Genomic DNA, 21,425 nt, shown 5'->3' with positions numbered 1-21,425 from the left:
TTTAGACAATAGACAACAGCTATTTAAAGACAGAATGAAATCGCATGGAAAAGCATTGCTAACATCAGTTAGCAGTCATCTTGGCATATAAGCAGATAAACCATTTTTTGTGTCACCACAGGGAAATGCAAGCTCTGAAAGTCAATTCTCAAGGGCAATATCCTCAATATCCTCAAAGACAAACAGACATTCTTGACTAATAAGGAAGAGTGCATAAATACTTGGATACTAAATGAAAGGTTAGTTGAATCATTGAGAAGAGAGACCACGAGAGGCTGCAAGAATGAGACTATGCATGTTGCATTTGATGGAGCCATCCCTGGTGGTCATGTGCTGAGGTGCAAATAGCTGAGGCATAACAGAGCTGGGAACTGAGCAAGCATGCAAGATACACAGACGGACAAGAAAGGTGGTCCTTTAAAGATGTTATGCAAAATAATCTGTAAGATTTGGCATGGTATTGGCTACAGGCCATGAGTCTGCATGAGATAATGATGCCTGCATCACATGTCTGATTCACAGGAAGACTGGTAGCAGAGGCCACAGCAATGGAGAAAAGGGCAACAAGAGCAGTGGGGGTTGGAAGGAAGGCTGGAAGAATGTAAAGCCCTTTCTTATAACAAGGGCAGAAAAAAGAAAACAAAGCATGCAAAGCAATTAAAATCAAGCATGTGCATATTTACGCCTTTAAATAAAGGAGTTCAATTCTATTACTGGTGTTTAGGCAGTTTGGAGCTCTATTTGCCTACGTAACCTAGATGATAAACTGCTGCAAGTTTTCGGAAAAGATCAAAAAGACACTGATTGTTCATCATAAGACAAATAATAAATGTTGAACCCTAAGTATTCATTCTATGGCATGTAAACTTGCAGTGAACTTAGAAAATCAAACCCAAGCTTTCCTCATCAAGGACAGCAACTATCGGTCAGAGATGGAAAAATATTCTCCAGAAGCCAGTATCATCTGGGAAATAATAAAAGAGCTGTTTGAAATGCTCATTTACACACAAGCCAGACCTGCAAAGGTGAGTGACTTGAGGTCAGGAATTAGCAACAGTTTCCTCAAGTTCTGAGGAAAAATTCTTATAAACTTAGATATAAAAGAGAGTTCCTTTCATCCACCTCAGAAAGCTGCTCAAGCTATAACTGAACATCAACTGATACCTGAGTTGTTCATTCTTTGGGCAAAGGAGATTTTCAAGTCAAAAAAATTAAAAAAAAAAGTAAACCAGATGCTACACTGCTCAAGGGTAAAAACTGTATGTCCAGGCAGACTAAGCATATGTGTGTCTTGACTTCATTAATTTTATGGAAAAAACGTACAAGTCAGTCCATCCTGAGAAGTAAGCCCTGCAGTCATGAATGAATCCCTTCAGTGGCTCTTTCACTACTCACTGTTCCTTGCTAACCTGCAGTAAGTTGACCTAGCTTTACAGTTTATGAACAACTGCTGGATACCCTGTTTGTTTCTAGCTCTTAGTAGATGTAATTTTTTTTTTTCCCCAAGCTTTTTTCAACAAATATGAAACAGCTTTGGACACATTCTACATAAACCCAACAAATTTTTGCAAGATGCTTCCTAATGTATGTAATGCCACATCCATATTTTGCATCCAAGGGATCAGACAAGGAACAGTTTGTCCACCAAGGCAACAGTATTTATCTTAACTGAGACTGGCATATCTGGCCTCAACTTCTGAACTACCCCTATGATGCCCTTTCTTTATCAGCTATAAACCATGTCTGAGAGTAGAAGAGACAATACACATCCAAGTGGATGCAACAACCATGTCGGGTATGCTCTGACTTAAGTTAGGATAGAATATATCAAATAAATGATTACGATTACAGCAGTAGAAACAACCCACATATTTATACTAACAATGTCTGTTTTAATTCCGCTTTCAGTTCCTCCCAGTTATCACTTTCCCTCTGAAATTTCCTGATCTTTATTTCTGTCTGAACATACTTTTTAAGGAAAGCTTGAGCATCAACAGCACAACCATCCACAAGAAGTGGAGTAAAAGTCTTGCCATAATGAAAAAAAAAATAAAAAAAATCATTGCATGCTTGCTTTAAATAGCTCCCTAGTCAAGATGGCCACAGTTGGAGAGCCAGCATTTGGCAAGAAAACTTCTCTCAGTGGGAAGATATCTTGGCTTCTTTGAAGGAAAACTTGCTTTGATCTGGTACCTTCTTTTCAGTACATACTGAAAGTTCACAATATAAGGTCTGCTGGAGTGAAATCTTGTCACTGACTTGTTTGGTTTCGTACCAACTCTCAGTAACTAAGGAACTATTTGGTACACGAGCCCACCTGAGTACTCTCAAACGTGCACTGAAAAACATGGGAAGTCAGCGTTGTGAAATGGCAGGGATAGAAGAGCTGCTGCAACTCTCAGAAGCTATTCAGAAGTACTCCTGTCACCTTCCATGATCTGAAGGAGATGTAACAGTGGAAAGAAGGGCTCCACGAACATCCAGTTACAATGAGAGCTTGCAATTTAAGTATTATCTTGCCTACAACCAAATGGATTTCTTTCAACATCTCTGGAAACATCTGCCCAATAATGAGTGAAGACCTACCAATCCCCCCTCCCTTATTTTTACATGTGTGGTTTTGCTGCTATTGAAGAAAAAAAAGCCAAACCCCATGTAATCAGTTTCAGCTGATTCAGATCTTGTACACTAAATTTTGGAAACTAACTCCCTTTTAAAACCAAAGTTGCAGTACCTTGAAAGCAGAGGATCCGAGAGAAAAGCTGATCTGTCTTAACAGTGCTACTGTTACATTTTAAACCTTGTTGTTAAATTTCTCTATGCCTTTGGGCTTTGTTCTTGTGCATATCAGCTATGCAACTTTTGCATCTGAACTGATAAGGAATCATTATGCTTCTACATACAAATCCACTTACACTTCTACTTAAAGCTTCACTGCCCAGACCTCTGTATGTGTGCCTGTAATTCTGCTGTACGCAAAAAACAACAGTGCAGAGCAATTGTAATGGTGCTGCATGGTGTCAGGGCATGAGTCGCAGAACTGGAAGGTTGTTGGGAGCTAAGAGAAAACTGCCTTCCTGATGCCAATCACTTTACCTGTCAGTCTCTGAAATGAGCCACTGCTTAGATGAAATTAAGTCTTAAAAGAATGTTAACAGCCTTGTTTGCTTCTGGAAGACAAACATAGTGTAACGCCTTCTGATGTTGCTTTATTATTCCTCATCAAAGCAGTTTTACTTTCTAGACAGAAAACTTGTGAGGCAGGTTGTACTGCCTGTAAATCACGATTTACATAGAGGAACTAAGTCCTTCTTTTAAGAGGCTTTAAGGAAGCATTCCCCCTAAAAAGAAAACATGGGAGAGGTGGGATTTGCCCTGAACTTTGAGGAATAACTCCTTTTCACCACAGGATCACTGGATGTGTCTGCCTATCTTAGTCTCATACCCTTTTTCTTTGTTGTCCTTAAGCGTAACCTACCTTTTCCTCCCTTAGACCTGTCAGACTGCCAAAGAGTTGCTTTGAGGCAAAAATTCAACGACCTATTCTTTCCAGGGAAGTATTTTTCTCTTTTTCCCCAGTACATTAATAGAACTAACGATAAATTACACCTTCACAAACATTCTAAATAAAAGGTGTACTTACAAATCTTTTAGTAACATAAAAACATTTGGATCTGATGAGGGATAAATCAGCAAGTTTTTTACAATCTGGATCTCAGTATAGAAACCAAGCTGCCATGCCCAGAAGCACTTTTCTTACAATTAATTTAATGCTGGAATGGTGCTGCTACACTCAACCAGCATGACAAATGTACAGTAATGGGTTTTAAATGTTACAGAGTATGAGTATTTGTTTCTGCAATAGCTTGCAATGAAATCCAGACCACAGCAGAAATTGTTGTTTTTAAATAACACACATTATAGCTGGGTGGGAAGGGATAGAGCAGAATGTATACTAAACCCAGTATACTGGTGGGCACTAGAGCTATGCTCCATCTTAACAGGCTATCCATCAAGCCAACATCAACAGTCTGAATGGAATACACATATGTGGAGTTCAGGATGTAAACACTCATTGGTCTCATAAACAGGCACTATACAAATTCAAACATGGTCATACAAATCAGTAATTACCATAATAAAGGCAATTTAAAATATACACCCATTACATGGTAATGAGATTTTCAGAAACCAAGCTGATAAATGAGGCCAAAGCATAAGACCTACAACCACTGGATGAAATTCAGACTTTGCTGATGGCAAAACCAAGCACCTAGCTAGTTAGAAGCATTGAAGAACTCCAAAATGCACTTTTCCTGAAAATGTCAGTGATAAGTCCGTGGGTCTAACAGAGGAATGGCTAGTTTAGGAGCTGATGCACCAAAAACGCAAGAATGCTGGAGAGGGACATTTTATAAGACCAAGTAGTGATAGGACAAGGGGTAAGGGCTTTAAGCTGAAAGAGGGCAGATATATTTATATTAGATATTGGGAAGAAATTCTTTACCTTGAGGGTGGTGAGGCGCTGGCACAGGGTGCCCAGAGAAGCTGTGGCTGCCCCATCCCTGGCAGTGTTCAAGGCCAGGTTGGATGGGGCTTTGAGCAACCTGGTCTAGTGGAAGGTGTCCCTGCCCATGGCAGGGGGGTTGGAACTAGATGATCTTTAAGTCCCTTCCAACCCAAACCATTCTACAATTCCATGAATTTCAGTGGGCACATCTGTAAAATGTCCTCTGCTGAGACAAACCAGGGGACGGGAGGAGATTGGGGTGGATGAGGAGGACCTGGCTCAGCTCCAGCATTACTCAGCGTAGTTCTCCTCGCATACATACCCATGAGCAGGGACAATAACCAACCTCATCTGGTAGGAAAACAAGGCCCATTGGGAACATTTACAGCACAGGTTCAGACAAAGCCTGCAGTCTGCCACAGGAAAGGTTTACTGTCCATACTACAGCTTGTCATTGTAAGTGACTGTATAGATACTGCATAGTGATAAACTAACTAAAAGACAATCAGCCATTGGACAGGATGCTTAATTTCAGAGACACATTATCATGGGTGTAAAATGCTTTCTGAGCATAAAGCTCAGAACTGGTCTGTGCCTTAAGGCACTTCTTCTCTGCTTGAGCCCTCCCCAACTAAGACACCAAAATGTACTTTGTGACAGTACAAATCAGTTAATATTTCTGTGCTGGTAACTCCCCGATTTTAAGGCTGATGGCACTGCACTTTCAATTGTTTTTAATGAAGAGTCAGGCCTGTGATGAACTAAGAAACTCTTGGTGTTATCTTTTATAAATATCATGAGAGCAGCTGTTTGCCTGTCCAGGTTTGCCTGTCCAGGTTTGCTTATCTGTGTGACTGTGCTCAGAACCCAAAGGAACTATAAAAGCAATTATGTAAAGGAAGGGTTAAAAAAGTAATGACAGCTTCCGAGTACACAACTCAGTGTGTTGCGTGAAGTACCAATTTCTGAGAAGGTAAAATAACCATAGTTGTTTTTTTCATACTATAATCCTCAGAAGATCAGATAGAAGAAATCTGACATCTTCAAAGGCTTGAGAACGGAGATGGGTTTTTCTAGGCATGCCAGAAAAATCAGAGGGTATGTTAGTGAAATAGCCAACAATTTGGAAAAACTGAAAACCAGAAAGCAGGAGTATGCTGTGGGCTGAGCAGACTCCTTCTCCCAACTCAAATATGAGGATTAAACTGGACCCATCTGAATTACACCAGAGAGATCACATTTAGGCAAAGGAATATATGCACTTTTATATACATGTAACGTAATATAGATCCTAAATTAATAAATGGCATGGCAGCTAGCAATTATCCCTAATAATTAATATCTACAGCATGCCCTCGCAGATGAGGAGATTAAATTATTAACACAGATTTGAGAAAAGAAAAAAGGCATTCTATTTTACACTCACAGATTAAACTAAAATATACATCATTAGTACTGGAAGCTATCTTGATGGGCAGTTTGGAAGTCTCTGAAGAACATAACCTGTTCAGACTATGCTACAGGCTAAATTATTAAAAGACTGCCATTTGCTAAGATAATTCTTTCAGTATACACTGACTCCAGACTGCACCAGGAGGAAGTTACACACTTAAAAGAATGGATTTTCCATGACTCCTGCCTAACAAAATTTTGATTGAAATCAAAGTGGCAGCACTGAGAACACAGGGTTGACATAACAAATGCCATAGCCAATTTGAACAATTACGAGCCCAAATCTGCTGTCATTTACATATACATGTGATTCCAGCTGGTGAGATCAAATTATGTATGCACAACCAACAGAGAATACTTTTTCATATATCTCTAAGTCTCACCACAGAAAAGACAATGGAAATTCAAGTCAATGGCATTTAAGCAAAAAAAAAAAAAAAAAGATGCTTTAAGGTATCTGCTGAAAATTACCTTGCTCCCCGTATTAGTCTTAAACGTTGCAAGAGTTTGATAATGTATGGTTTTGCATATAAACTTGCATTGGAAATACAAAAAAGAATGCAAAAGGATGCATTAAGGTCATCAAATGCAGCCACAAGTCAATGTTTTTTTGTATCTCAGCTCTTGTATTGCTGTTTGCACTGCTCTCCTCTGCGGGTACGCAGCTCAAAACGATGACAACAAGGCTTCCCAAATGGCAGCATTACTCACGCAAGTCTCTCCAGTGTCCAAAAGGGAACAAAACCATTCTTGAATATGGCTGATTCAGCTTGTAATCTGAAACAATCAAAGATGAAGATGATCACGCTGTGCTTTTCCTTCCAAGCGGGAGATGGAGGAAGTAGTGTTTACATGCTCGCTAGGGCCAGCTTTGCCCATATGAGCTCTGACAGTGCAATGACTGAGCTTCTCATGGGTCTGCCTACACTACCATAGCTCTCTACAGCTACAGAAATATCAGCTACACCTGTAACAGACACCGCAACTACTGCTTGATCAGTGCATAATTTTAGCAGCTCAGCATGTACAATGAGATGTCACCACCCTCCAAATGCCAGGAGTTTTCAAAGTGTAATCCCCAGATCTCAGACAATCAGTATCATCTCAGAGTCTGCAAAGGTTAACAGAGAACAGCAAGTCTCTTGCAACCAGGCGAGGTCTGCATCTCCATAGAAAAAAGAAAACCGGTGACCACAGATCAAATATTTCAAAAACATCTCACTTGCTCCATTTCACAAAGTCCACTGGGGTGAAGGCACTAAGATAAGGCAGTCTCTTGGAATTTACATGATCATAAGGTGGGGAAGTTTGTTGCTTTGGTTCACATATTTCTCTTTCTGGGAAGAGCTGATAACGTGGTTCAACTCCAAATGCCTTCCTCTAACATAGCTGAGAGACCACAACCCTTTCAAAATGAAATTTCTAAGCTCATGAAAGAGACAGATTTAAACAACATTCTGTTTAATACTTGGATACTACTTTAAGACTCTACGGTTAATTATATTTTTCCTTAATTATTCACTTTTTTCATTAATATGCTGCTTTAATACAACTGCAACACTGTTTTGTAAAAAGACCTGTTCTTAATTAAATAAACTTTGTGAAAGGGGAGCCTTCATTTACTAATAAGAATACAGTTTGAAGCTATCTTCTCATTAAAATAGTAAATTCAAACTTCAGTATTTCACCTACAATGGATCATCTTCCATTAATGTTACATTCTTCTTTTATTACTTTTATCGGACACTGAGTGTTTCAGCAGCAAACACTTACAATGCAACCAATGTGCATTTGCTGATCAGCTTTTTCTCAAGAAATTAACAAAATAAGTCATGGCCAGAAAATTACCACCCACCTCACAGGGAAGGGCTGGAGCAGAACATAGCATGTAAAATGGTAAAATAAAATGCAACTCCAACTTTCTATGCTACAGCATACCACTTGCTCTTTTGCTAGTATACCTAGAAACATATATTGAGAACAAATGGTGCATTTGACCTTACTGGCAGTAGCACCGGAGGGAATCCTGTGTTGTTTCAGAGCTGGTAAACCTGTATATATATATAACATCACCGGAATGCAATTTGTCCTTATTTTTCTTAAGAAACAACCACCCCAAACCTCCCCAAACCCCCTACAACATTAAAAAACCACATTTTTTTTTTCATAGCACTGATATTTTAAAACACTATGTGTTAGTATATATACATTGACACTTTGTGGAAAGAAAATAAGGACTTGCTTGACACCGTGAGGGTAAATTAAGTTTATGCATGTGTAAATACAAGCCACAAAATACTATGTTTACAGTGTGATATGATAAATGAAATCAACCTTTCATAATTCAGGAGGAATACATTTATTGAACTACATTTTTTTTTTTACCTTATGGGTATTAACCCATGAAAAGAAAATGGTTCCTTGGTACTATACTTATTTGAAGAGAAAATTCAAAAGGACCCTATCCTATAACCAAATCATGTCTAAAGCTGCACACACTGGGGCAAGGGTAGGGAGGTTTAAAAGAAGCAAGGGGCAGATAAAGACAAGACTGAAAGATTTTCACCCCTTCAAGTCAACAAGGGAGTGTTCCAGCTGACATATGCAGCCTCTGCTTGCCCTTTGTCATGTCTGTGTTTCACCTCAAAAACTGTCAGTGACTTGTCAGAATCAATCAGAAAAGCTAATGCAATTCTGCAATGATGTACAAGTTTGGACAGCATGACATCAAATTTCTGGTAGTGTGTGTCAAGTACCATATGAAAACAGATGTCCTCATTACTCCACTGCTTTTGTACAAAAGAGTGCATCTTACCTTTTTGACCCGTATCTGGCAATTGGGGGATTACAATAAAGGACAGCAAGCGATATAGCCTCTAGCCAGTACTTTTATCATACAAATCAAATTCTAATGCTCCTTATCTTCAGCCAAAAGAAGTTTACTTTATCAAGCACAGTTTTCCTACTGGGTGCTGCTTTATGTTCCAAAGACTTAGAAGTCAGACTGTTGGCGCTCCGCTGACCTGAAACAACACTTAATGCAACAGGGACTTCCAGAGGTTGGGTCATTAACTGCTACAGCTTGACCAGAGAAGCCAAAGCCCAATATTGAGCAATTGTGCAGCTCCTGGATGGAGCCCGAGCTCTGAGTAAGACAGGGACCTGCAATGCAGCGTCACCAGGGAATTACATACACCCCAGTCCTTTCCTACAGCCAAAATGCTCACTCCTAATACACTCCATGGTCCTCAGGTGCTACAGCTGCAGGCGATGCATGGAAAAGGACCTAAGGCTGCAAATTTATCCAAAATACAGCCAGGATTTTGACTGCACATTTTATTTCATTATCTTAAATGATGAACTGCACTCTTCTAACAATCTTCCCTTTCGTTAAGGGAAACTCACCACCAAAGCTCTATCAACTCTACATAAGAGAGAATGGTTTTTAAGATAGTAGTAAGTTAAGGTGCCAGCGGACTCTAACTGCCCAGGACTCTGTTCTTTGAAGGTGCCTTGCCACCCAAACTATTCTGTGATTCTATGATTCTTTTGCCCGACGTGTAATTGCTGAAACTGGTGAAATCCCCAGATGAACTAGTCTATCCAATGCAAAGCATAGATAACCATCCTTCAGGGCATCCTGTGGGAACAACAGGCAGATTCTCTAATTCCATTAGTAGAGGAATTAAGGGAAGTCTATAACCTGAGGTATATTACCAGGTAAAAGAAGCTTGGTATAAAACAGATTTAAATGTAAAAAGAATAAATTCCTACCACATGTAATTAGAGGGAAAAGAATAATTTTCTCATGAGGAAAATGCAAGCACGCCTCCCTGTGCCAGGTAATACCCAGGAACAGACTCATAATTAGATGCCTTAGGAAGAAGCATCGCTCCCTGCTCAGAGAGAGCTCTATAATCCGAATCTTCTCAGAGAATTCCCTTTCAGGAACATGGAGTGGCAAAGTGAGTCTTTAAATTAGTTTGCTGGTTGTGCTTCTCCCTCTCTCACTGGGCTCTTTGGGGTGCTCAGTCGGCTGCTATTTACGATGCCTGTACAGCCACAAGCCCTCTCTGGGAAAGAGCTGGCAGTGAAGCTTTTCTGCAAGGATGGGCATTGGCAAGGGAATGAATCTCATCTGCAAGAGCTCACATTACATATTCCTCAGCAAGGAAATTTGCTTGCACAAAGCCACTCAGCATAACATAATACAACAATATCCAGAGTTTTATATCACTATTCTTGCTCAAATCTCCAAGTAGGTTACAAAAGAGAGGCAGGAACCAGTAAGAAGACCTGGTTCATGGAAATATATAATGCCTGCTTTAATAACAGACCATGCTACCACCAGTTCCTAGAACACAGTATTCTTCAACAGCAATGGACAGGTAAATGTAGTAAGGATGGAAGTGTCATCAGTTGGAGTAAGACAGAATCAAGCCTTTAAATCCTTTCAGTTAGTGACTTATCTACTAAGAGAGCCAAAAGAGATCCTGCACAGTACAAGTTCTTTGTGATTTGGATTGAGGCTGCAATTAGCTCACTCACTCACAAGTGCCCGAGGAATTCATCTTGGGTGCTAAATAACTTTGGTCAACACTAAATTAGCCTGACCTTTAATTTGCCACGGAATTGGCTTCATCTGTGTCCAGTCTTCACAGAGATTTTAGCAGCTGTCTTTCCTTCAAGTATTTCAAAGCTTCTTACTGTAAGTTCAGCCTTTCCAGCTACCCACATCCCAACAGAGTTGTACACACATTTTGAGTTAAACAACACACTTTGAGTTAAAGCATGGTTTGCAAGAATATGGTGTAGCACATGAAATCTTTATAGCTATGAAGACTAGCTAGAGTTGGCATATTGCACTGCAGGAGCAGTTAGTGTATTGCATATACAATAAAGGGCTTCTATACCTCATCTGAAGTCAGTCCTTAAACACACACTGATGCACAGTTTAGAGGCACCATAGCTACAGTCCAGGATTCTTTGGTATACACTAAATGCATCCATTTGACCTCCCACATCTTGCACATTATTTCCTCTTTCTGTGCCACCTCTTCTCACAAGCCCAACTTGTTCTAGAAGACGGACAAAATGCAGGTCTTCTAGTGAAAAAAAAGTATTTTCATCCCCATCAAATGCATCAGTGAAGAATGATCACTCTACACTGTTCAGTAGAGTACCAGTTAGTAAAGCAACTATACCAAATATTAAGGCTAAAGAGAGATATTTTTTTTTTCCAGGCATAATAAGCATACATAAAAATGATTTGCCCACCTTCCCCAGGTACTGTATATAAGCTGATGTTGCTTCAATTACCATTGCAGGTTAAAAGCTGATCATTACAGTAAAGGAGGGTTTTTTGGCAGCCAATCTGAGAATGACCTCCTATTCCATATGCAAGCTGCACCTTTCTCTCCTCTCTTTCTTGAAACACATGCCAACAACATGGAGTATTAGAACCCAGACAACATATCTATCAGGATAAAAAATTCTGGCATTTAGGTTGGGAGGGACCCTTCGACATCATACAGTCCAACCCACGTGGTCAAGCAGGGTCATTTACCACCCATGTTGTCCATGGTCCATGTCTAGGACCATGATAGATAGATGATTGATAGATGGCAGACTCCATAATCCGTCTGAGGAACCTGTTCCAATGTTTTGACCACCCGTCACAGTAAAAAAGTGTTTTGTTGTGTTCAGATGTAAGGAATAACAGACAATAATCTTAGCTCTTTCCCACTCATCCCTCGGGCAATGGACGGTGGAGTCCCATTTCAGCTCCTCACACCCTTCTCCCAGGCAATGGACACAGAAGTCTTATCTCAGCTTCTTATACCAATCTTTGAGACAATGGACAGTGGAGTCTGATTTCAGATCAGTCTCTCACAGCCACCTCACACACCACTGAAAGATCTTCTGTTACCTAGATGTTGAAGTAGAGTAAGAACCTCAGAAAATTGGAAGGGACAGATCTTAAGACACCTTCATGTAAGTAGACAACAGACATTCCCAGAGAAACCTCTCTCCTGTTCCCCCACAAACAGACATTCCCAGAGAAACCTCTCTCCTGTTCCCCCACAAACAGACATTCTCAGAGAAACCTCTCTCCCATTCCCCCAGAAACAGCCTCTCCTTCCTGCCATCCATCCCAAGTGCACCCACACCTGCACTCCTTCCATTTTCTCAGCCATTCAGGGTTCTTCACCCCCTGACTTTTCTTTTGCCTCAGAACCGGGAAACTCCAGGATACACGATGCATCCCTAAGGCCAAATGTCTTCCACTGTATCTGCGTGACACCTCCAAAGTGAGGCAGCCACTAGCTGCCACACTCCGACTACTGCTGCTCAAACAAAACCAGTTATAACACAATATTAAACAGTTTTTCTCCTTAAAAATGAAATTAATGTAATTTCTTTAGTAAATATGCAGAATATTTTAATTGACTTTGTATTTGCTCTTCTGTTCACTGAGATCTTTTCAGACCAAGCGACAAACAAATCTGGCTCTGGGACTGCTCTATCTGCAAAGTAAATCTTTTTTCTTATTGAAAAACCCCTCAAAACCCTACATTCACATTCTGATTTCTTACTACACTGAATATGAATCTTTTTATGGATCTTTTGCACTTGTGACTCTCACCACTGTCACAAAAATATTTTACTCATTTCCTCAAACATTAGCACAGGCTTCCAATTGTTAAAATTGTTTTTTTCTCTGATATTTGCTTTGTAAAAACTTGATCAAGGGCAGCAAAATTTAACTTCCACAAACATCATTTTTTTATGATAAACCAGGGCAGCAGATACATGTATTATGAAGTTAATGGTCTGTCAAGATATTAACAATGTTGATTTCTGAAGAGAAGTCCAGAATTTAAAAAGACAAAACTGGGTTTATCGGATAGGACAGATTGCTGCTTGTCTGACCGACTTAGTTTGTGTGACAGAGCTACAAGCTGCCTTTGGGTTCACAAGTCCTTCAAAACCAAAGATTCATGGTAATAGAAAGCTTTTCAGCATAAAGCACCCAACAATCAGAGTTAAAGTTTTATTTATTGGCTCTGACCATCTACTTCTGTTATCAACCATAAGGGCCCATACACTTCATCAACTCCCAACAATAGCCGCAAGCTTGGACAATCTGTCTTGTGTCTTCATAGGGTAAAACTTCAATGGAGCAGCATCGATTAAAGAACAGCCCACGCATAAAATGGAAACTCATTAAAATAAACTTTTTCAAAGGGGGAATAAACTTCAGTTCCAATTGAATTGAACTGTTATTATTTCAGAGATGAAAGCTCCATTACCCAGCTATACATTCATGTGATCTTGGCTTAAGTGCTTTTTATTTGACTTAAACTTTTGGTTTCTTCCCATGTCTTTTTGGAGGCTTGAGAAACATAATAGGAATTCAGAGCTTATTGAGCTTGACTGGAACACAGTATCTGTGAACCTCATCATAATACCTCCTGGACCTTTATGTTTATCGTCTCACTGTGGCCTCTTCTATGTGTTTTCCTGGCCTTTACTACAAGAACAATTGTCTCCTTTCACACATATTTGCAGAGATGTTTTTAATGCTTTAAACATTTTTAAATGAGCGGCCACAAAATAATGAAGAAATAGAAATAACACAGGTGTAGTCATTTACAGTATAGATGGAAGACTGCATAAACTGCTGATGTCAAGATAGCTTTTCTGAAGTGTTTATATGAAAACTGACTTGCAGCTTACTGCCTGAAAATCTCACCTTGAACTTATTATGAGGGCAATAATAATATGAAAAAATACAGATGGTAACCTGTGCTATCTGGAAACTTCAGTTTAAACAGAGCAAGCTTAATACCTGGTAGATTACTCATTTATATCAAAGCTAAGTAATAATATCCCAAATGCTTTGATTTTAGATGACTAAACACTAAATGAAACGAACTATATTCTCAGTTACTTACATATATTGAATGTCAAGAGAAATTTGTTTAACGCTGTGAAGCCATACAGAAATATTCACCGACTATGCTGCCAAACACCCTGCACTGCAGAAAATGAGCCCACAAATGCTTTTTAAAATTTCACTACACTATGTGATTTTGTCTTTATATATACTTTCATGAAAGATAGAATAATTCAACCCTCTTAAAAATACATGCAAATATTTCTTAAAGTTTCTTCTTACATAATACCACAGAATTGCATAAAAAACTAACACACAGAAGACGAATATTTGTGCTTCAAATTCACACCAATATTTTTTTTCACCTAAATTCTGGTTTGGAGTGAAAAAAAAAAAAAAAACAGATCACCTTTGACTTCAGCTAGACACAGACATACACAACAGAACTCAGTTCCTCAAGTTTACATATGGCCACACAAAGGCTGAGAAAACACAAAGGTCTATTAACGATCATCTCCCCAGAACACAAAAAATGTACTTCATGCAGCACATTATTTAAAAACAAACAATGTGTGGGAATCAGACAGATTTAAGACCTGCATTATTCTAAATTTTTGCATAAAGACTCAGTGTTGATTATAAATTAGTTTTTCTTATCAATGTGTTCATTCTCACACATTTAATTCCTGAGACTGATAGACATTAGTCTAACACTTAGACAAGACAAGGGGAGTCTGAATGCTCAAGAGAAAGCCATGCAAATCTGGGAGTCTGGGACTTCCAAATCTGATCATAATCTTACAATTTCTATATTGCATTTGTCCTTAGGATATTGAATGAAGACACAGTTCACAGTCTAGTAAGGCAATTCCCAGTTAGCTTTCATCTTGGTACTACAGGCAACAACAATGTACATACACCTAGGCTGCCCCAAGTCCATATGCTGACCACTGCCATAGCTTCCCTATCCTTCATTGCTCTTATTCTGGCTAGGTTAAAAGTGGCACAGTTATGGCAGCCTGCATTTCATTTTTTGCATAGAGACGCCAGTCACTTAAGATATGCTCAAACACACCAGAAAGTAGATTTTCCTTCTCTGCCTCAGTTTCACCAGCTGTAAATTTAGCCTGCTCCATGGAGATACTGCACTAATCAGTTAGTACTTGTACTTAATGCAGCCAAGACACTATGTAAAGATCAGTTTTCGAAAACATTTCTTTTAAAGGGATTCTGTAGCTGTTTTCCATTCTAAAAGCATTTTTAAACCCTGCAAAATATCTCAGCATTAGCAAAACTTATTTCCTGTATTTCTGACTTAAAATCTCAATCTAAAAAGTAATTTGAGATAACAACTCTGACATTAGTCAGGCCACCTGACATTAGTCAGGCCACCAGAACCAGCAGACAGGATTTTCTGCACACAAAGTCACCCCAGAGTAGGGTGGGAGCTTGAGTAAACAAGAAATAACAGATACATTAGATTGCTTTGCTACTTAACATTTTTTCATGCAAAATTCAAAAGGCAATTCAGAACAAAAAAGGTGTACATCAAATACAGAAATGTGCAATTGGCATCAAAATAAATTATAAAATAGGTAAATTAAACACGTGAAAAATATAGCATTATTACAGTGTGATGAATATTTTCACAGTATTTCTTGATGGACTTCACGGTTCAAACACACTTATGTCAAAAGTTAAACATACAAACCAAAGCAAAAGTCTATAAAACTGAGCTATGCTTCTACATTGCTACATTGCTGTTCCTAGAGTTTATGTCCAGCATAACTCACATGGATTGCTTCTCCCTATCAGACATTCTCAAGCCAACTGGAGAGCCTTTAAGAATAAAGCAGAATAAGAACAAAACTGGATACAGAATTCTTGCTTACGCTGTCTTCACAGGCCATTTTGTTATTTTACAGATCGTTGCAATCTGCTTACATTTTATGAAGATAATATTAGAGATGGTCATATTCAGGTTCAAAAGTGCCTTTTATAGCCCAAACCTGAATGCTGTAGTTAAAAAAATAAAATACAAATACATCGTATTATTATAGTTTAACCCCAGACTGTTTTTTTTTTTTCCTGTTCTCATAAAATACAAACTTGTATTACACACATACAAAAAAAATATTCAGAAAACTTTGCTTATACTACTACTGTAACTGCTGGCACGGAGCTCTATCCCAATTAGACCTTAAAGAGATGTACTGTCCTATTATCTGAGTGTGTTTTTGGAAATGGCAATCAAAGAAATATTCTAACATGAACAAGTGTTTCTAAGTGCTAATTATTCATGGTATCACTTGCTGATTGGTGCCTGCGGCCATGAAAATTTATTTCTAGGCTGTATTTACAGTAAAACCAAAAGTGCTCAGTGGCAAGTAGCTTAATCAAATTTAAGAACAGCAGACAGATAACATAGGAGATTTTTTTTTATTTTTTTTTTTTTTGTGTGGCTTTAATCCTCTCATTTGGTTTTGAAACATAAGGCCCTGTTCACTTCATTTAAGTCTCACAATGACTGGAAGCCTGATCAATCTGTCTTGTGTCTTCTTAGGGTGAAACTGCAATTGAGTGGAAGCAACAGATGAACAAAGCCCACATTCAAATCTGTAGCTCATTAAAATAACGTTAAAATAGGGTAAAATCGCAATTGTAAGTGAATTGTAGTTGGCTTCTTTCAGCTACATACATTTGATTAATAAACCATACATTCATTAGCCATGAACCGCTGGTCTTTAAGTAAATTTAAATGAATGACCATGCTTTTTTGATCTTCAGACAGTTTTGAAAACATTTATGAAATAAAGCTTAAAAAAATAGGTCAAGGGCTGTTTCCTACAAGCCAAAGAGCTAATGGGATACGAGCCGTCAAATCCCATAATCAATTCACATTCTGATACAGAAACTTTGAAAGCTGCAAGTTTACAAGAGACATATTGTAAAACAGCTTTTACAGAGGGAAGAAAAAAGAAAAAAAGAAGTATTGTTAATTTGCTTTAAACCATAAGCAGCCCAATGCTTCCAAGAACATGTTTTAAAAAAATACTCTAAGAAGGCAACCTTAATTAAGGTTATGGCAACTCAAACAACAATGAGAGAACACAGGGTTGGAAGAAACCCCCTAAATCTTGAAGCTGAGTTGCCTGCAGGTATTCAGCCCAGATCATCCCATTCAGAAACCTAAACAAGGATGATGCTGCCTTGAAAGATAGGTAGAAGTTAATCTAGTATTTTTACACTGACTTTCCCTCAAGATGATCACTGGTATTAATCAGAGCTGCTGAGACAGGAGGCTGCTGCTGGCAGACAAGAGGTTGCAGCCTCTCTGTCACCATCAGCGGAACCTCAGACATTGTCATGACCCCTCATGGAGAGATGCAGGGTAGTACAGGTGCGAGTACTTCATATTTGGACAATTCTCACACCCCCCTACCTTTCAGCTTTGATTCTTAATCTTGATAAACACTCGGCATTGTTATAATTAAGTGGGCAACTCACTGCGACAGGGTTAGAAACGCAGTGGAAAAAAGTGCCTAAAGCCTGAAGTCAACCCTCTATGAGCAAAGCCATGCCCCTGCAAGAGTTATCACTTCTTGTGCAGCTCTTGTGAAGACCCAAGTGAGAGCAAACATGCAGCCCCTACCAGCCGGACAAAACTTTGGGGCAGGGGTCTCTGTAACCAGGGACCTCTGCACAGAAGAGGTGCTATCCAGGAGGAATGGGACTCAGGTTTCTCTTTCTAGTCACCTTGTTTTATTTCCCAGAGGAGCTCTTTCTGTTTTCTAGAGAGAAGATAACTAAATGAAGAATAGAGCTTTGTCCCACAAACAGAAATCATTGTTGGAGGACAGAAAGAATTACCAGAAACTGCTCCCAAAGAACATTAGTTTATTCTAGTGGCACTTCAGTACTCATGGGAATTAATCAGTGTTTTCCCATTCCTTCCCACTGGAATAATCCCCTGTTCTTTCATGAATTCACCACAGAGAAGACACAGACTGGAGGTCATGGTTACATAAGCCATTGCTAATCACACCCCTGACACAAAATCACCAGGCCATGCTTTTAAAGAAGATGAGCAAGAAAGTAATTCCTAACTCTAATTCAACACTCAGCCCAACACCTGAGTCAGCCAACCACTAAATCTGTTTGCTATTTCCCTGCCTCCCTAACACCACTGTGATATCACTCCACACTCCTTGCAGACTGTTTATTACACCTGTTTTACATTTTGGGGGCTCTCTCTGAAGCTCTAACATGAAACAATTTAGGTCGAGATTAATTTTGCTTAAATTAAAGCAATCAGTAAGGATTCTAATCAACCTGCATATCGTATATAGCTGATGGAAAGTATTGTTCCTAGCGCCTAGTGCCATTTCAGGTGCCTGAGATCTGAATTCTTCTATAAAGCTATCTGTCTTACCTCCCTTGACTGCAGAAGGACAATTACAGACTCCACTTGAACTGGTCAGGTGCATGAACTTTGTAAGGGTGAATGCATCTTACATTTCCTTTACCAGAATTTCACATTTTATTTGAAGAAGAGTATGCACCACAATGGCTTTAGATTGGTAGACAGTGGTATACCAACAATTTCCAGCCTGTGTCCCATGTACCAAAGAAGATAGTAAGTACCCTGCGTTTTGCTGCATTCAGTTTCAGATTAAATTCAGGTACCTGAATGTATGTATCTAAATATGCTCTGTCTCCGCTCTCTCCCTGCCCCCAGCAGCAACCAGCACAGTCAATGGCACTGGAACTGATTTATTTCACCTGAAGTAAACAAGCAGGGCTCAATTCAGCTGCCTCAAGACAGGGTTCTATCTAGTACCGTGAGATGCTCCGTGGTATTTATTCCACATTCACACAGAGCTGGCAGGTCTGACACTGCCATGAAGGGAGAATTACATCCTTTTGGACCCACAGCTGGAGGCCATGCAGGACAGACATCTCTGTTTAGGAGAATGAATGGTGCCCTTTATGTCTTCATTACAGCATGTCCCTGCATCATAAATGATTTTCACAAAACCATTAACAGCATCTCAGGAGAGGTGACCAGGGAGAGAACAAAAACAGAGTACAAACTCACACTGGAACTGCTCTGAATGCCTATTTGGACATGCCAGAGGCTCAAAGGGTTCAACACACTGAGGTACAAATACCACCAAACTCAGATAAGGGGTCTGTGCATGAATCCCACCAAGCCCTGGGTAGGGATCATGCTGAAAACTGGACATCACATACAGACTATATGGAGCAGAAGAACACTCCCACTTCCTCACATGGCAGCATTGATTTTATCCTTTAGTAAAGGAAACACTTTGACACATTTTCTGACAATATCTAAACAATGTCAACACCCATTTTAACAAAAGTTTCTGCAACTGTGGCAACCATTTTTAACTTTTCCTCAATAACATATATTTTGTATTAATATATATTAATATAGTATATTATATATAAATATAATTAATACCATTATAATATGGTAATTCTCCTAAAGGTATATTATCCAGACTGATGAAAAAGTGGATATCTCAGTTCAGCTGGGCATGGGGAGTCTTAAGTTAAACTTTCCTATAGTGACATTATAAATCAACCCGATTAACCCTTTGTGAATTTTCTAATAAAATTCAGAAAAAAGTAAATTCTACTGCTAAGCCATTTTGAAAGAGGCTAAACAAAACTATTGTGGGTTTTTTTGTTTTAATTATGCCAAATATTTATTTTAGTATAACTGCCATTCATTGTTTATCACTGTATTTGAACCACCACAGTGCTATGTTATTACAAAATATTTTTCATCAATATTTTATATTATATTTCTTGTGTTTGGTGCAGAAGAGAAACTGGCTTTAAAACAGGAATGGAGGTAAATATCCATCAGTTAAAAAAAAAAAAAATAAAAAAAAATGATGGTAGCAGAATGGTTTTGACCTAAAATCTTTAACGTTCTGGAACTAAATTGATATTTATGACCATTCATATTTATTTTATGCACAAACTCTGTTAATTTAGCCTCATTACCATCATTAAACTTTGATTCACTCATTGCTGGAATGAGTTAACGTGTAATTTGAGAAGACAGCCTTTACTTCAAGTTGAAGGCTAAGTACACATTCCTCATTTGATACTGATTACTATTATGCATATCAAGGACTGAATGTGCAGTATTTGTCTGCAGCGAGTACTGAATATCAAATTTGCTTGACATATCTATACATTAAAGTCTCTATGTCTTTAGAGGTGCTACATGACCCACTTTCCCAAATGCAAAATTCACATAGGAACTGAAAGGTCAGCTATTCCTCCTAATGAAACATGAGAAAGCTACCTGAGAGACACCCTTTCTTGAGGAAAGCAGCCAGTAAAACTTCCCTTTTGCTGGTGACCAGCTCTGTTTTGAGGGCTGGCCCCACTCAGTTACATGAGAGCTATGGCAGTGCAGCCACTTAGAAGCTGCTTTCATTGGCTTGGAATTAAACCATGGACAGCTGAAGATATAAAATAATGAAGTATCAAATCAAACCTAAAGCAAATATTAGTAAGGGGAAGGTATTTTCTGAGATGATGGGGATACATGACTTGGTAAGAATCTAAAGCAGAAATGGATGAGCACACTAGGACAAAGATTGCTCTAGGATCCCCTAATAACCATAAGCAGTCTCCTTTTTTGAAACTCATTTGCAAGAAAGTAGGATGATTTTTCTCTCAGTGCAAATGGGTCCATATCTGTTGGCTTATCCTTGGAAAGCTGAAAAGACACCTTTCAGGACTAATAAATTTCTGATTAAAAAACATTCAGAAATGGAAATTCTGCATGTTAAATTGCTGCATATAACTCCTCCTTGTGACATACAACATACATAAAGTGCAACTGAACTTCATTTCCAAACACTGAAAAAGTATATATCTCAGTTCAGCTAGGCATGGGGAGTCTTAAGTTAAACTCTTTTAATCTTTTTCCTATAGACTAAAACTCAAGAATTGTCTGCTTTGAAAAGATCACTGTGCTAATTTTTGTTGAAATAAATACACTCTCCATACGAATGAGTAGTTGCATACAAATCATGACTATGCCCATTTCTTTCTAGTAACAACACTGTCCTGGGGTACTACACACCTTTAGAGAGGTTTTGAAACAATTTTTGAAAGGACCCAGCTAGACATGAAATCTTTCTTTTCTAGCAGTACCACTGTTTTGGGGTTAAAAAAATACAACAAAACCAGTAATTATTAATCTATCTGGAACTCAGCAGAGCATCTCCAATAGTCACAACCAGTTCAAATGGACAGCTGGAAGCGACTGCAGAAGCCAGTGGTTTACACAAAGAAAGGATGATGCATATAGGAAAGAGGTTACTAGTGAAGTACTTTAAGGACAGGCTTTAAGATTAATGAGGTTTAATACTTTCCCCAATAAAATATTAAATATAAGGATGCTAACAAGAACTTGAAGTCAGGATTCACTGGCAACAAAAAGAAGGACAAGAAACCACAACAAAGAAATGTGGGCCATGAATAATGGAAGATCTGTTAGCCTCAGCTGAGGGG

At 38.8% G+C, this 21,425-nt stretch overlaps 1 protein-coding gene and 1 long non-coding RNA gene across 2 annotated transcripts in view; one reads left to right on the top strand and one right to left on the bottom strand.

Moving 5' to 3' along the window:
- The window catches only part of LOC115611891 (cytochrome P450 7B1), a 123,862-nt gene that overhangs the window by 61,147 nt on the left and 41,290 nt on the right, over window positions 1-21,425 (bottom strand). The window lies entirely within an intron of this gene.
- Window positions 1-21,425, top strand: part of LOC115611898 — a 100,182-nt gene that overhangs the window by 38,197 nt on the left and 40,560 nt on the right. The window contains exon 2 of the long non-coding RNA XR_003992746.1: window positions 4,581-4,585. This is a non-coding gene — a long non-coding RNA (uncharacterized LOC115611898). The remainder of the gene's footprint in view (window positions 1-4,580; window positions 4,586-21,425) is intronic.

Source organism: Strigops habroptila, chromosome 1, assembly GCF_004027225.2.
Source record: "Strigops habroptila isolate Jane chromosome 1, bStrHab1.2.pri, whole genome shotgun sequence".
Taxonomy (NCBI): domain Eukaryota; kingdom Metazoa; phylum Chordata; class Aves; order Psittaciformes; family Psittacidae; genus Strigops; species Strigops habroptila.
Note: the sequence above shows the minus strand (reverse complement) of the source record. Positions and strands in the feature narration are given on the sequence as shown.